Here is a 13985-nt window from a genome sequence, read left to right as displayed (position 1 = left end):
CTAGTATATAGTTAAGAATTTCCAGTAAGACCACATCTAATACTCGTTAACAGCCTGCTTAGTTATGGATTTTTGTATTTTAATGTCACATAGTGATTTACAAAGAGACTTAGTTATCCTATTAAGGTTATTGTTTACCACTGGGGTATGAATAAAACCTTTTATTTTCAGAAAAAACCCTGTAGGTCATGAACCCCATATGGGGTTGAATGTAGGGGTCATGAAAAATTTGGCAACGGTAAAAGGTTATGTATGTATTTTATATATCTATATATCTGGGGTCATGTAAATTTCTTGGGCCAAAAGTGGTTTCAAGTGGAAAAAGTTTAAGAAGCCTTGCTGTAGAGCAATTTGGAACTCTGTGCAAAGGGCTATAAAACCATGCAGACCCATTGACCTAGCAATATCACTACCAGCTCTATATCCAAAAAGAGATAAAAAAAAGAGAAGGACTTTTATGTACAAAAATATTTATAGCAGCTCTTTTTGTGGTGCCAAAGAATTGGAAATTGAGGGGATGCCCATCAATTGGAGAATGACTGAACAAATTGTGGTATGTGATTGTGATGTAATACTATTGTATTATAAGAAATGATGAACAGAATGCTCTCAGAAAAACCTAGACTTATATGAACTGATGCAAAATGAAGTGAGCAGAACCAAGGGAACAGTTTACACAGTAATAGCAATTTTGTACAGTGATCAACTGTCAATGACTTAGCTATTCTCAGCAATACCATAATCCAAGATAATTCCAAAGGATTTATGGTAAAAAATGCTATCTACCTCCAGAGAAAGAACTGTTGGAGTTTGAATACAAATCAAAGTATACTTATTTAAAACTTTATTTGGGGGGGAGTTTTATGGGGGATGTTTTCTTTTACAACATGATCAATATAAAAATATGTGTTTCATGACTGTACATGTATAACCTGTATCAAATGTTTGTCTCCTCAATGAGAGGGAAAAAATAAGGGAGGGAGAGAATTTGGCACTCAAAATTTTATAAAACAAATGTTAATTGTTTTTACGTGTGACTGGGGGGAAAATAAAATATTAAAAGAAGAAAAAAAGAAACCATGAAGTGCTAACATTCTTTGTGCGTATTGTTGCCTATGTAATCCTCCACCCCACCCCACCCCCACTGCTTCTCTACTTCCAGTTATTCTTTCTTCTCTTTGAATTACCTAATTTGTGGGTGTATATGTATATTAGTTTGTTTCCTTCATTTCCATTTTCAGTTTAAAGCCCACTTAATCAGATTCTCAAACCTCAGCCCACATTGCATGCACTTCATCTCTGGCCAAGAGCCTGTCATTCTTGTCTTAAGTATGTTCACACTATCATTTATGTCATTTTCTTGAATTTTGTTTTGACTGATGAAATTAATCCAGCTTTTCTCACTTTCAAAATATGTTAACTGGTAAGCACATTCAGACTTTAAGTGATTTATCAATTTCATTTCAAAAGAGGCCATATGTAATTACCATACTAAAAAAAGGGACAGCCTGAAACCAAGCCAAACAAACAATTTTTAAAGATTCATATTTATAGGGTTATTTTCATTCTATGTAAAATATATGATAATAAGTGAAGTCCTGTGGATCAATACACGCTATTCATCTTGGTGAAATAACTTTCCCCTTTACTCTGATAACGTTATTATATGTAACCTATAGCCAAGTACTCCACAGCTCTGAGTTTAGACTTGTAAGGGATGTATCCTTTTAGATGTCTGCAAAGTTGAATTTTAAATGACAGTGAAAACAAGGGGGGCAGAGGGACTCTTTTAGGAATAATTGAAGCATTGCACCCTTAGAAGAGCCAGGAAGTTCAATTGCATTTGAAAAGACCAGCAGTGGAGACAATGAACTTGCCCCAGGGGATAGATAGATTTCGAACACTTCTATGGAAGAGAGAAAATTTTGAGAAATATACTGATAATCATTATAAATTATGGTGAGGTTCTTTACCAGGAAACCCAGCCCTGAAATAGGAAGAGTAGTCAGAAAGATGAGGTTATACCTCTCCTGCCTCCTGAGTGCATGAATGAATGAAGCATTTATTAAATGTTTATTTTGTGCAAAACATGGTACTAAGTGCTAGGGATAAATTGGAAAAGTTTCTGTCTTTAAGAAGCTCCCATTCTAATAGAAGACAAAACATATGGAAGGTTTCAACTGCAAGTCAAATGGAAAGGTACTATAGTCCACAGGATATAGTGGCAAAGCAGATGGGAAAGTTTCTTCTTTAATGTCATTCTCACTGATAAAATTATATCAGTTTCTCATGTTCAATCATATGGTTGTGCCAATGTCCTTAGTGACAAGAACTTTCTTTCCTGTGTCTGATACATACTGTCATTTGTAGCTGGTTGCCTGCCCTGTGGGTAGCAATTAGTTGGCATCATAGAAAAGCCCCTCCAAGTCCTCCTGCTTAATTAATCTTGGGTAAATCAGGGAACATCCTACTCCCAATCTCTTATCTCCTTCAACTAGTTACTTCAAATAAAGATCCCAAAGTGTAGGTCTGTAAACAGTTACCTAATCACATTTTATTGCCCATCAATCACCATTTTGAACACTTGAAAAGGAAGAAATATCTCTAACTTGGGCTGCTAGTAAGTACAGTGGATAGAGCACTGGGCTTGGGATCAAGAAAACTCATTTTCTGAGTTCAAATCTGGCATCAGACAGTAGTTGTATGACCCTGAGCAAGTCACTTAACCCTGTTTTGTTCAGTTTTCTCATTTGGAAAATGAGCTAGAGAAGAAAATGGCAAGCCACACCAGTATTTTTTCCAAGAAAATCCCAAAATGGGGTCACAAAGAGTTGGCCATGACTGAACAACAACAAAATCTCTAATACATGCCTGAGATGGAATATTTCCTATAGAAAAAGGGAAAGCAAGGAAGCCGTTTTTGGAGCTAGCACAAGACCATGATTAGGGAAACTTCCATTACATTGCTCCAATCTGGAAAATATATTTCAAGATCCAAATTGGAAATATCCAGCTGGCTATTGAGAATATCCTTTAATAAATTTCCTTTTGAAACAAAAGTCTTGTGAGTTTCCTTTTCCCTACTCTAGAGACACTTGGATTACCACAGTCATTCATTTGGAGAGGCATTTGCTGACAAATGAAGGAATTGAAATGGATAAGAGGATCTGATCAAATCTCCTCCTCATTTTTAAATTCCCAGGGAGCCTTCATTCTAAAATTGCTGCAGTGTGCAGCCCTAATTTAGACAGCGTCTGGAAGAAAGCAAGGAAGATGTTTAGGAAGCAGATAAGAGGCTAGGAATCTGTCACCAGGATGAAGAAAAGGCCAATGATATGTCCAAATAATGGACAGAATTGGAGGACAGGGAGCTGTCCAAAGAGTCAAAAGAATCAGAAATCAGTTCTGAATTTGTCAGGAAGCCAGCCAGATGTCCAGAAGATAAGGAAGGCTAAGGTGACAATGTATTCCCGTTGTAGGTTAAAGGCATCTGTCCTTTAAAAAAATCCACCTAGAATTTGGAGGGTTGACTCAGGGGAATACATGTACCTATTATACGTTTATATAATAGGTACAATAAACTAGGGATACTAATCTCAAGGAGCTTATCCTAATTGAAGGAGATGTTCTAATAGGAGAAGACAACATATAAAGGAAGGCTTACAGTCAGTTTATGAATAGGGAAAATAATAAGACACGTGGCGAGGCCTTGAAGACCTTGGCGTGTAATGGTAGGCCAGATAGTCCCTAACAAAAAGGATAGTGGGTCCAAGGATTAGAGTGGCTGTGGGAAACCTTGCTGGGGGTGAGGGGAGAGGATGGGCCTGGAAGGATAAGCATCCAGCTGTCAGTGGACATCCTGTGCTTATTGGGAACTGGAAAAAGAGGCAATGAGAGCTGAGTAGAATAAGGAAAAGCTCATTGGCTCCTCCTGGTGGTGGCAAGTGGTACTGCTGTCAGTTTCTCTGTCATTAATTTCTCCAAAAAATTATCTATTTTTACTCATTGACAGAACTCCTTAAACTAGGAGAAAATACTGATGAAATCACAAATCTGGAATATTCCCCTTCTCACTGCCCACTCCAAATGAATAATAATTTATTGCTGTTGTCTTTTTGCTAGGATTTTACTTGAATGTTTAATCCATATTTATTGGTAATCCTTGTCTATCAATTTTTAAGAATAATTTTGTAGCATGGAGGTACTAATTGCTCTTTAAAAGTTTAATAAAACCTGTAAATCTTTCTAGACAAGACTTTTTTTTTCTCCCCATGGAAGTTCCTTTCTATTTCTATTTCTTTTTAAAATTGATTGTATAGAAGCTCTATTTTATGTCAGTTAATTTAAGCATTTAATATTTTAAAGATAATCTTCCATTTATTTCAAATGTTCAATTATGTAATAATTTTAAAGTGAAGTATTTTTAAACAAGATTTTCTATGAAGAATATATATATGTGTGTGTGTATATATATATATATATTTACTCAAGAAAGGCTAGCTCAAATAATTTAGGTAACTTGTTACATTATCCTGAGCAATGTGTTAGGTTTGTTGTTGTTGTTTTCTTTTTTCTTTTTTCTTTTTTTTTGTTGAGGTAATTGGGGTGAAGTGACTTGCCCAGGGTCACATAGCTAGTAAGTGTTAAGTGTCTGAGGCTGGATTTGAACTCAGGTCCTCCTGAATCCAGGGCCAGTGTTTTATCCACTGTGCCATCTAGCTGCCCCCTGTTGTTGTTGTTCTTAATCACATCGTTAAAATGATGCTTTTCAAGGCTAGTAAGTGAGTAGGGCTTGTTTTACAGTTTTTCAGTCATGACCTATTGGTGCTTCAATATTTATTTTTTGATCTTCCAAAAATATTTTTCAGTCAAATTCTCTGGTTTATAGTTTAGAAAATAGTGTATCATCTTCTGGGGAAGGCATTTAAAATTCATTTCTTCTTAATATGAGTGGTAAATGAAGAATATTCTTCCTGAAGCAATTTTAAAAGTTTAGAAGGAATATTATGCCCTGCAGAGCTGACTTTAGAGAATCAGGATAACTGAGTCATGTTAATCAGGACCAGGTTGAAGTATGGTTATCAATTAATAATAGGAAAAGGAAATACAACTGATTTAAGAGACTGACTGAGAAATTGATTCAAATGGGATATTTTTTCCTCATCTCATTTTAAAGGACTCGGGCACTGTTTCTCACTGCAAATTTTAGTCAAGATTGAGGTCACAATTCTTATTTCTTTCAGTTTGCTTTTCCTTTGAAGTATACATGGAAATTCACATTTTAGTTTTTATCAGTACAAATGACAATTCCCTTTCCATTTAAGAAAGCTAGAGAGGCAATGTATATTTTCAGTCATGTTCTCTGGTAGCAAATGTCACTGGTAGGCTGCCTGAAGGTTTATTTATGATCTCAAGAGGTTTCTGCTTCTAAAACCACCTACTATATCTACAGGAATTTCAGGGGGGGGGGGGGGGGAAATTACATCCAGTTTTAAGGTGTAATATTTCTATTTGAGAAACTCTCATGGTCTGGGTTTAATACATTATTTAATCATCTCTTACATTTTTATTGTAATTTACGGTTTACAAAGTACCTTTATAATTATTCTATTTTCTTCTCATAATAACAATGTAAGATAGGCAATGGAACAATTACTGTATGTGTTCAAATTTAGGTAGTACTTTTCCTTCAAACCTGACTTGTGCAGATCCTGATCATGGCTTGTAGCCTGCCTTCATTTACTTTTGTGTGCTACTATCTGTTGGTAAAAAACAGTGATGTATGAGAAATAAGCAATCTCTTTCACCTTCCTCTTTATTTTGCCCCTCTGTCAAAATACTAGTCTCTGAATTCCCCATACCTTCTTGCTGCAAATACAGTTATCACAGGGGCTTCTAGGTGGCACAGTGGATAGAGCACTGGCCCAGGAATTGGGAGGACCTGAGTTCAAATCTCACCTCAGACACTAGCTGTGTGACTCTGGGCAAGTCACTTAACCCTAATTGTATTAAACACTTGGGGCCATCTCTATTAACACTGATGTAATTCTTGCCACTGGACCCAGATGGCTCCAGAGGAGAGAGTGAGACTGGTGACACAGCCCTCCCTCATTTAAATACAGTTCACTGCAAGACATGACATCACCTCCTGATGTCATGGTCCTCTTTGAGAATGAAGGACCACCACCACCAACAACAATTATAACAAGTCCAGGGGACTGTCCTCTTGACCCTAGCCAGGGCAAGTCTAGAACTCATGCTCTGGGAACCCCAATTTTTTTCTCCTCATTCATACAACTTTCACAATAAATCTACATTTTTGTAATGATTTTGTGATATTTTTCATTTTTCAGTTGATGTGTAAAATTACTTTATCTCCAATGAACATTATTAATCTATTAAAACCAAATCCTAGTGTAAAGATATAAAACCCTGCCTTGATGTTATTAGGGAGCCTGTAATGCATGTATAACATTGTTGCTATTCAACTAGAATTTTATCAATATTTTTATAAACAGGTTAATAACATTAGGCAGGGTTTGCCTATACTTCCTTAAATGCTCAAATGGATTATCCCCTAGATTTTGAAATTGTCCTCTAGCAAAGCAGATCACAGGCTATCCATGCTTGCCCATCCTATGGGACTTTGGGCCATGTTCCCCATAAGCTCATCACAGGGGGTCCACCCAACAGGATCATGACATTTCCAGAGTACCCAGTGAAGCTCTCTGTCTGGTTACCTGTCATCCCTTACCTTCACCACATAACCAGTCCATCTTTCTTTTCTATTGTATACTTCCTTGATGACATGTTTTCTTCTGTTTTTCAGAGCTCTTCATTGGTTAGGTACTACAGACTCTCAAACTTACTATGTGGCTTTCTATGTCCTCTGTGTAATATTCAGTTTTAATTTTTCATAGACTGTGTAATCAGATATTCCTTGTGGCAGGGGAAATTTTCTAAAATTTAACTTTGAATTTCAGGAATTGTTATAGACAGAGAGTGTTCCATTCTGGGCCTAGGAGGAATTAAAGGTATAGCAAACTCTAAGCTGTGGTGGTAGGGTGCCCACTGAGCAAGGAATTTAAAAAATTTTAAACAGTGATGACAATAGAAGAGATGAGTGAATAACAGTAGCACAAGTACATTTATTTTTAGAGAGGGAGATAAAAATCTCTGCAGGCCTTTTGTAATATCTCTAATATTGCTGGCTGGGTAGAGGAGCAAAGATACTCCATTCATAAGGAAACAATTGTATGGGAGAAGAGAACTGGTTGGAAGTAATTGATGGTGTTGGTGATTCTTACTTGGGAAATTAGCAAAGGAAAACAAAGGTTTCATTCTCTCTTTTGTGACTGTCACTGGTAGGTATTTTCTAAATGATTATTAAAAACTACTTATTTAATTCCTTTCTATTTCCTGATTTTGTTTCATATAAAAGCCATCATTAACTATAACTTCTTTGTGGCATGTCTATATATTAATTGCATGCAGGGAAGACAATGGAGAACACCAGTGACTAGCTTGCTATAAATAGAATGAAAATAGGACAGGGGATTAGATGCCTGTTCAAGATAACTAGGATTTGGAGTCTCAAAGCTAAAAGTGAAAATCTTATGTCTTTGAATATTACTAATCTCACATAAGCTCCCAAACAGGAGACAGACAAAGAGGGAGACAGATACAGAAAGAAAGAGTCCATATGAACCAGGATCATTTCACCTATTGGCTAAAATGAGTACTATTCAATCAGAGCTTTGTGCAGCTTAGAATGCAGATGTACCAGGGAAAATTCTAGGCCCCAATATAAAGGGGGTGGAACAAGGGAAGATCATGCATCTGGGGCCACCTAAAATGAGAAAGGTATGGTGGTCTGGAAAGAACATGCCCTACTTTCTTATCCAGTTGGGAGGTCAAGGGAGAAGGGGAGAGCAGTTTCAACCTTAATCCTTCAAACCTTTCTAGATAATGGCACCTATGGTTACACATGTGTATACATATGTATATACACATACATAAATATACAATATATTTCCATTTCAAAGAGATCTCATTTTAATCAATCAATTAGACCCAAAATAAGCATTTCTTAAACACATATTAGCTGTGTGACCCTGGGCAAGTTATTTAATCTCTGACTACCTTGATTTCCTTATCTGTAAAAAAAAGGAATAATAGCACCTCCTATTCAGGGTTGTTATGAGGATAAAATGAGATAATATTTGCAAAGTGCTTTGCAACCTTTAAAGCCCTGTATAAGTTCTAGCTGTTGTTGTCTTTGTTATTGTTATTGTTGTTCTATCCTTTCAGTTGTGTCCAACTCTTTGTGACCCTTTTTGGTGTTTTCTTTTGTTGTTGTTGTTGTTGTTTTGTTTTGTTTTGTTTTTTCGGGGCAATTGGGGTTAAGTGACTTGCCCAGGGTCACACAGCTAGTAAGTGTCAAGTGTCTGAGGCCAGATTTGAACTCAGGTCCTCCTGAATCCAGGGCCGGTGCTTTATTTTGGTGTTTTCTTGGCAAAGATACTGGAGTGATTTGCCATTTCCTTCTCCAGTTCATTTTACAGATGAGGAAACTGAAGCCAACAACAGGTTTAAGTGACTTGCTCAGGGTCATCCAGCTAATAAATGTCTAAGGCCAGATTTGAACTGAGGAAGATGACTCTTTCTGACTCCAGGGCTGACACTATTATTTAAAAATTCTGGGGGCAGCTAGGTGGTACAGTGGATAAAGCACTGGCCCTGGATTCAGGAGGACCTGAGTTCAAATCCGACCTCAGACACACTTACTAGCTGTGTGATCCTTGGCAAGTCACTTAACCCCCATTGCCCCACCAAAAAACAACAACAACAACAAAATCCTGCAGATACAAATAGAAGACAATTCTTGTTCTCTAGTTACTTACTTAGAATCTATTGGAGAAAACAACATGTAAACATATGTTTATGCAAAATAAAGTAATTTTAGGGACAGAGACGACAGCAACCAGAGGAATCAGAAAAAGAAAAGTGTTGTTGGCACTTGAACCCCTCCCAGTATGGGATGACCACTAAAGAAACTTCAAAGAGGAAATGATCACTGCTAGGCACATGAGTCCAAGTCATGCCCTGGCTTCCAGGAAGATACAAACTTTGAGTAAGTTGCTTAGCCTGAGGTTCAGTAGTACCTTAGGGTGTTCCATGTTTTAAGTATCAACCTCATGGGAGAGTATAACTCATGGGAGTTATGGGGTACCGTTTTCTGTTTTAAGCATTTGTCAATGGATTCTCATGAAGCTTTTGTGTGTGAAGCATTTCCTTTGTGGTAGAAGCTATAAATAGCTGTTCTGTACCCAAACAAAATATACACACAGTATAGAAAATGGAAGCAAGTGGAGTTAATGAAGGATGAAGATGGGAATGTCATGATTTCAAACAGTGTCAAGAGTCCTGGAGCCCAGAATAAACAGAAATAAATAAGAAAAGTTGAGAACAACAAAAAGAGGTTTTTAAAAATGTTTATTCATAAAGAAGAGGATAAGACAAGGGCTAGGACAACTGTATGGCATAGATAAGATGATAATAATAGATAATAATGAGAAAGTAGGACTGATCAACCTCCCCCCTTTCAGCTTCCTTTTATGTTTTGTTTTCCTCCATTAGACTGTAAGTTGCTTGAGGGTAAGGACTATCTTTTTGCTTTTATTTTTATTCCTAGTTTAGCACAGTACCACACCCATTAAGTGCTTAATAAATGCTTGTTGACTGACTAATTTGATGCCAAGATAAATAAGGACATAAAAAAAGTACCTACCTACCCTTGAGTTCCAGTCACTGGGCCCAGATAAACTACATTCCAAAGTAACAAAAGAACTAGAAAAAGAGATTTTTTGAAACATCATGGAGAATGAAGGAGATATTTCTTCTTCAATCATGTCTAATTCTTTGTGACCCCATTTGGGGTTTTCTTGGCAAAGATACTAGAGTGGTTTGCCATTTCCTACTCCTCTCATTCTGTAGATGAGGAAACCAAGGCAAACTGGGTTAAGTGACTTGCCCAAGTTCACACTGCTAGTAAGTGTCTGAGGCTACATTCCCACTCAGGAAGATGAGGCTTCCTGACTCCAGGTCTGGAACTCTATCTATTGTTACACCTACCTACCTGAGGGAGATATTACAACACTTCAATAAAGCAAAACCTTTGATAAAGTATTTTATGCTATTCTTATGAAAATGAAAGATATCAATTATAAGATAGTATAGTTAGATGGATTAGAAAATGGTTGAATGACTGGACTTGAAGAACAGTTAACACTACTTCAATGTCTACTTGGAAGATGTTTAGTGTAGTGTCTCAGGAATCTATGCTGACCTAGTGTTATTTAATATTTTTATCAATGACTTGATTAAAGGCATTGCATACTTAGAAAATTTGTAGATGACACAAAACTGAGAGAAATTTCTAACATATTGAATGAGGGTAAAAGGATCCAAAAATATTTTGGCAGATTAGAACGGTGGGTCAAATTTAATCGGATGAAATGTAAAAACCATAGATGTAAAGTTCTACACTTGGGTAGTCTAGTTTGGCTGAAGTATAAAGTACCTGAAGACTAGTTGTGTAAAATAAAGCTGGAAAAGTAGGTTAGGGCCAAATCATGGAAAGGCTTTGAATGCCTGACTAAGGAGTCTAAAGTTTATTTGGTAGACACTGGAACAACTGGACATTTTGGTACAGAAGAGTGACATGATCAAAGATTACGCAGAAAACAATGTAAGAATGATGCCTAGAAGAAAGAGATTGGAGGTTGGGAGATTGGGCATGACAGTAGTCTAGCTAAGAGATGATTAAGGCCCGAATTATGTTTGTGGAAGCAGAAGTGGAAAGTAGGAGATTTATCCAACAGTTAAGGCAGAAAGAGAATTGAAAGAAGTTGGCGACTGATTGGATTTAAGTGGTGGACATATCATGGATTCTTTCCTGCTCAATTTTGCCTGCTAACTTCCCTGGCTTCAAGTCCCAACTAAAATCCCATCTTTTACTGGAAACCTTTCCCAACCCCTCTTAATATTAATGCTTTCTCTCTATTAATTATTTCCTATTTATCTCCTGATGGAAATGAGCTAAACAGAAAGAAGAGGAATCTGACCTATCTCAGGCTTTTTTCATTTCCAAAGGTACTATTCCTCTCTTTATTGTCCTTTCATTGCTATAATTTTACTCTCTTCTTTCCCCCTACCCTTATTTTGTACCTACTGAGAGCTCATTGGAAGAAGTAGAATCCTACTGCTGTGTAAAGATTAGACTGTGCTTGCCAATATTGCTCTTTAGCTGTGTCTACAGCTGGAGAGAGGGAAATTCCTTAGAAGCACAAATCTGAGAAGCCTTATAATTCTCCCACTCAAGGCACCTGCTTGTCACTGAAATAACTTAATATTACTTCAGTTCCCACAAGACAAAGTTTAGAAATACTGTTTCATTGAAGAGAAGTAATATTTGAGGACTACCTGTTTATTACGCACTTTTACCATTTTTCATTTGGGGAATGGTTCTTATTTTTATATTGAATCAGTTCTTTACACATTTTGAAAAAGAGACATTTATCAGAGAAACTTGCTGGAAAGATTTTTCCCCAGTTGTTTCACTAATCTTAGAAGAAGAAGAAAATGGATTTTTAAATTTGCACCAGGTTTTTGTGTAAAAAATATTTAATTCGGGGCAGCTAGGTGGCACAGTGGATAGAGCACCGGCCCTGGAGTCAGGAGTACCTGAGTTCAAATCCAGCCTCAGACACTTAACACGTACTAGCTGTGGGACCTTGGGCAAGTCACTTAACCCCAATTGCTTCACTAAAAAAAAAAAATTAATTTTATGTTTCTTGTATTGTCATAAACTGTTCCCCTACACAACTTGAATATAAAAGGTTACAGCATAAATAAATGAGAGGAGCAAGGAAGAAGTTGTCCTTCTGATCTAAGTTGTGTATCTATTAAGAAATTATCTTGGTATATAGTGTAAGCAATTGCTCTTAAGCTAATTTCTGCCATACTATTTTTTGGACTAAATATGCAGAGTAAGACACATTTTAGGAAATTGGTTTGCATGAGTATGCTTATTTGTAAGGGTTTTTTTTTGTTTTGTTTAGTGTGGGAAGGGAGGGGCAAGAAAATAAATGCATATTAATTTAAAAAATTTAATTTAAATAGAATACTGATGCTTTACTAAAAGAACAACCCTGTGAGTAACAGGAGCAGCAGGAAAGCTGAGAGATTCAGAAGAAGAGTCGTTTTGTCTAGCAAGTGACACATGGCACAGGTGGTTCCCAAAGAGACCACAACAATGTAGGCCTACAGATCAGAATCATGAGTTGCCCAGGGGACATGGGTTCTGTTATTTATATGCCTCACCACTAAGTTTCTGTAAATCTGTGTGCTGATGAATATGACTTAGGTTTGGGGGCAGGGAGGTAGAGTTTTGTTTTGATTATGCCTTCTATTGAGTAAGTGTTGTGATTGTTCTTTCTTTTTACCTTCTAATTTAATAAATGTATCACGCTTAAGAGTTCAGGATTTGAATCTCTGTAGAGCAGGGATTCTTAATTTTTTTGAGTCATGGACCCCTTTGACAGTCTGAGGAATCTACTCTCAGAATATTTGTTGCCTAAATTATAATTGAAGGAAATGTCCAATTTCAATTAGAAGTTAGTAAAGGGCAGCTAGGTGGCGCAATGGATAAAGCACTGGCCCTGGATTCAGGAGGACCTAAGTTCAAATCCAACCTCAAGTGACAAGTGTCATTTACTAGCTATGTGCCTGGGCAAGTCACTTAACCCTCACCTCCCTACAAAAAAACCCAAACAAAGAAAGAAGTTAGTGAAAATAAAGATGTAATATTTTCCCCATTCAGCTTCATGGAACCCTTGAAATCAATCTGTGGAGTCCTTGAGGAGCCATGGATCCCAGGTTGCTGAAGAGGGAGCTTGAGCACCCCTAAGCCTTGGGAGTCAGGAGTGTAGGGAAAGACTCTTCAGAAGACACAAACACAACAGAAATACATAGAGACACAAAAATGGTACCCCTAAGCAAGTGCAAGTTTCCTTCAATAAGGAAGTCTATAAACAAAGACAGTTTAATGACATAAATGTAAATGAACTCCTAGACCTAGTAGAGATAAGCCTTTGAAGTAGAATCCAGGAATGGGCATTCTGTCACAGGGGTCACACTTGGGGCACTTCCCTTTTTCTTAGGCTTAGCTTGCTTTTGCCTACTGTTCTAGGGGTCAATCTACATTTGTGTTATTAATTTTTCCTCCTCTTAGGGACTCTTTGTGAGAGCCATGCTTAACTTTGAGAAAAAAACTACCCCATAGGTAAAGTTAAGGCCCAACCTCTAATATTAGCAAGATATTATATCTCCAGATCTTCTAGGGATAGGGACCATGCCCCTTGGGAAAACAACACTGGAATGCTTAGATTAGCTAGGCATCTGATAGACAAGAGCATTTATAGGTACCTGAATGAGAAAAGAGTAGTAGGTTAATGGAGAACCTTAAAGGAACAGTTCTTGGCTTTGTGGGGACTAAAGACCAACTGAGAGACATAATAAGGTGATAGAGGGACTCCAGAGGAAATATATAGACTACATTTATAGATCTCTTGAAGCTTTTCCTGATTTCCCCAATCAAGACTTTTCCCACCCCTCCTCCCCCAATTAATTTTTATTTATTTTGTATTTCCTTATTTGTGTACATTTTTGTTTTTCTCTCTTCCCCACCCCTCAAACCAAAGTGGAATGTAAGCTCCTTAAGATCAAGATTGTCATTGGTATTTATATAACCCATGCCAAGCACAAAGTAGGTGCTTTCAAAAAATACTTTTTTTTAAACAAATTGTTGAATCTAGCTCTACTATTTATGACATCAAGATGAGTATCACAATTGTTGGAGAAGATGTGGGAAAATTGGAACACTAATGAATTGTTGGTAGAGCTGTGAACTGATTCAACCATTC

This window comes from Dromiciops gliroides, chromosome 3 (genome assembly GCF_019393635.1).
Source record: "Dromiciops gliroides isolate mDroGli1 chromosome 3, mDroGli1.pri, whole genome shotgun sequence".
Lineage (NCBI taxonomy): Eukaryota > Metazoa > Chordata > Mammalia > Microbiotheria > Microbiotheriidae > Dromiciops > Dromiciops gliroides.
Note: the sequence above shows the minus strand (reverse complement) of the source record.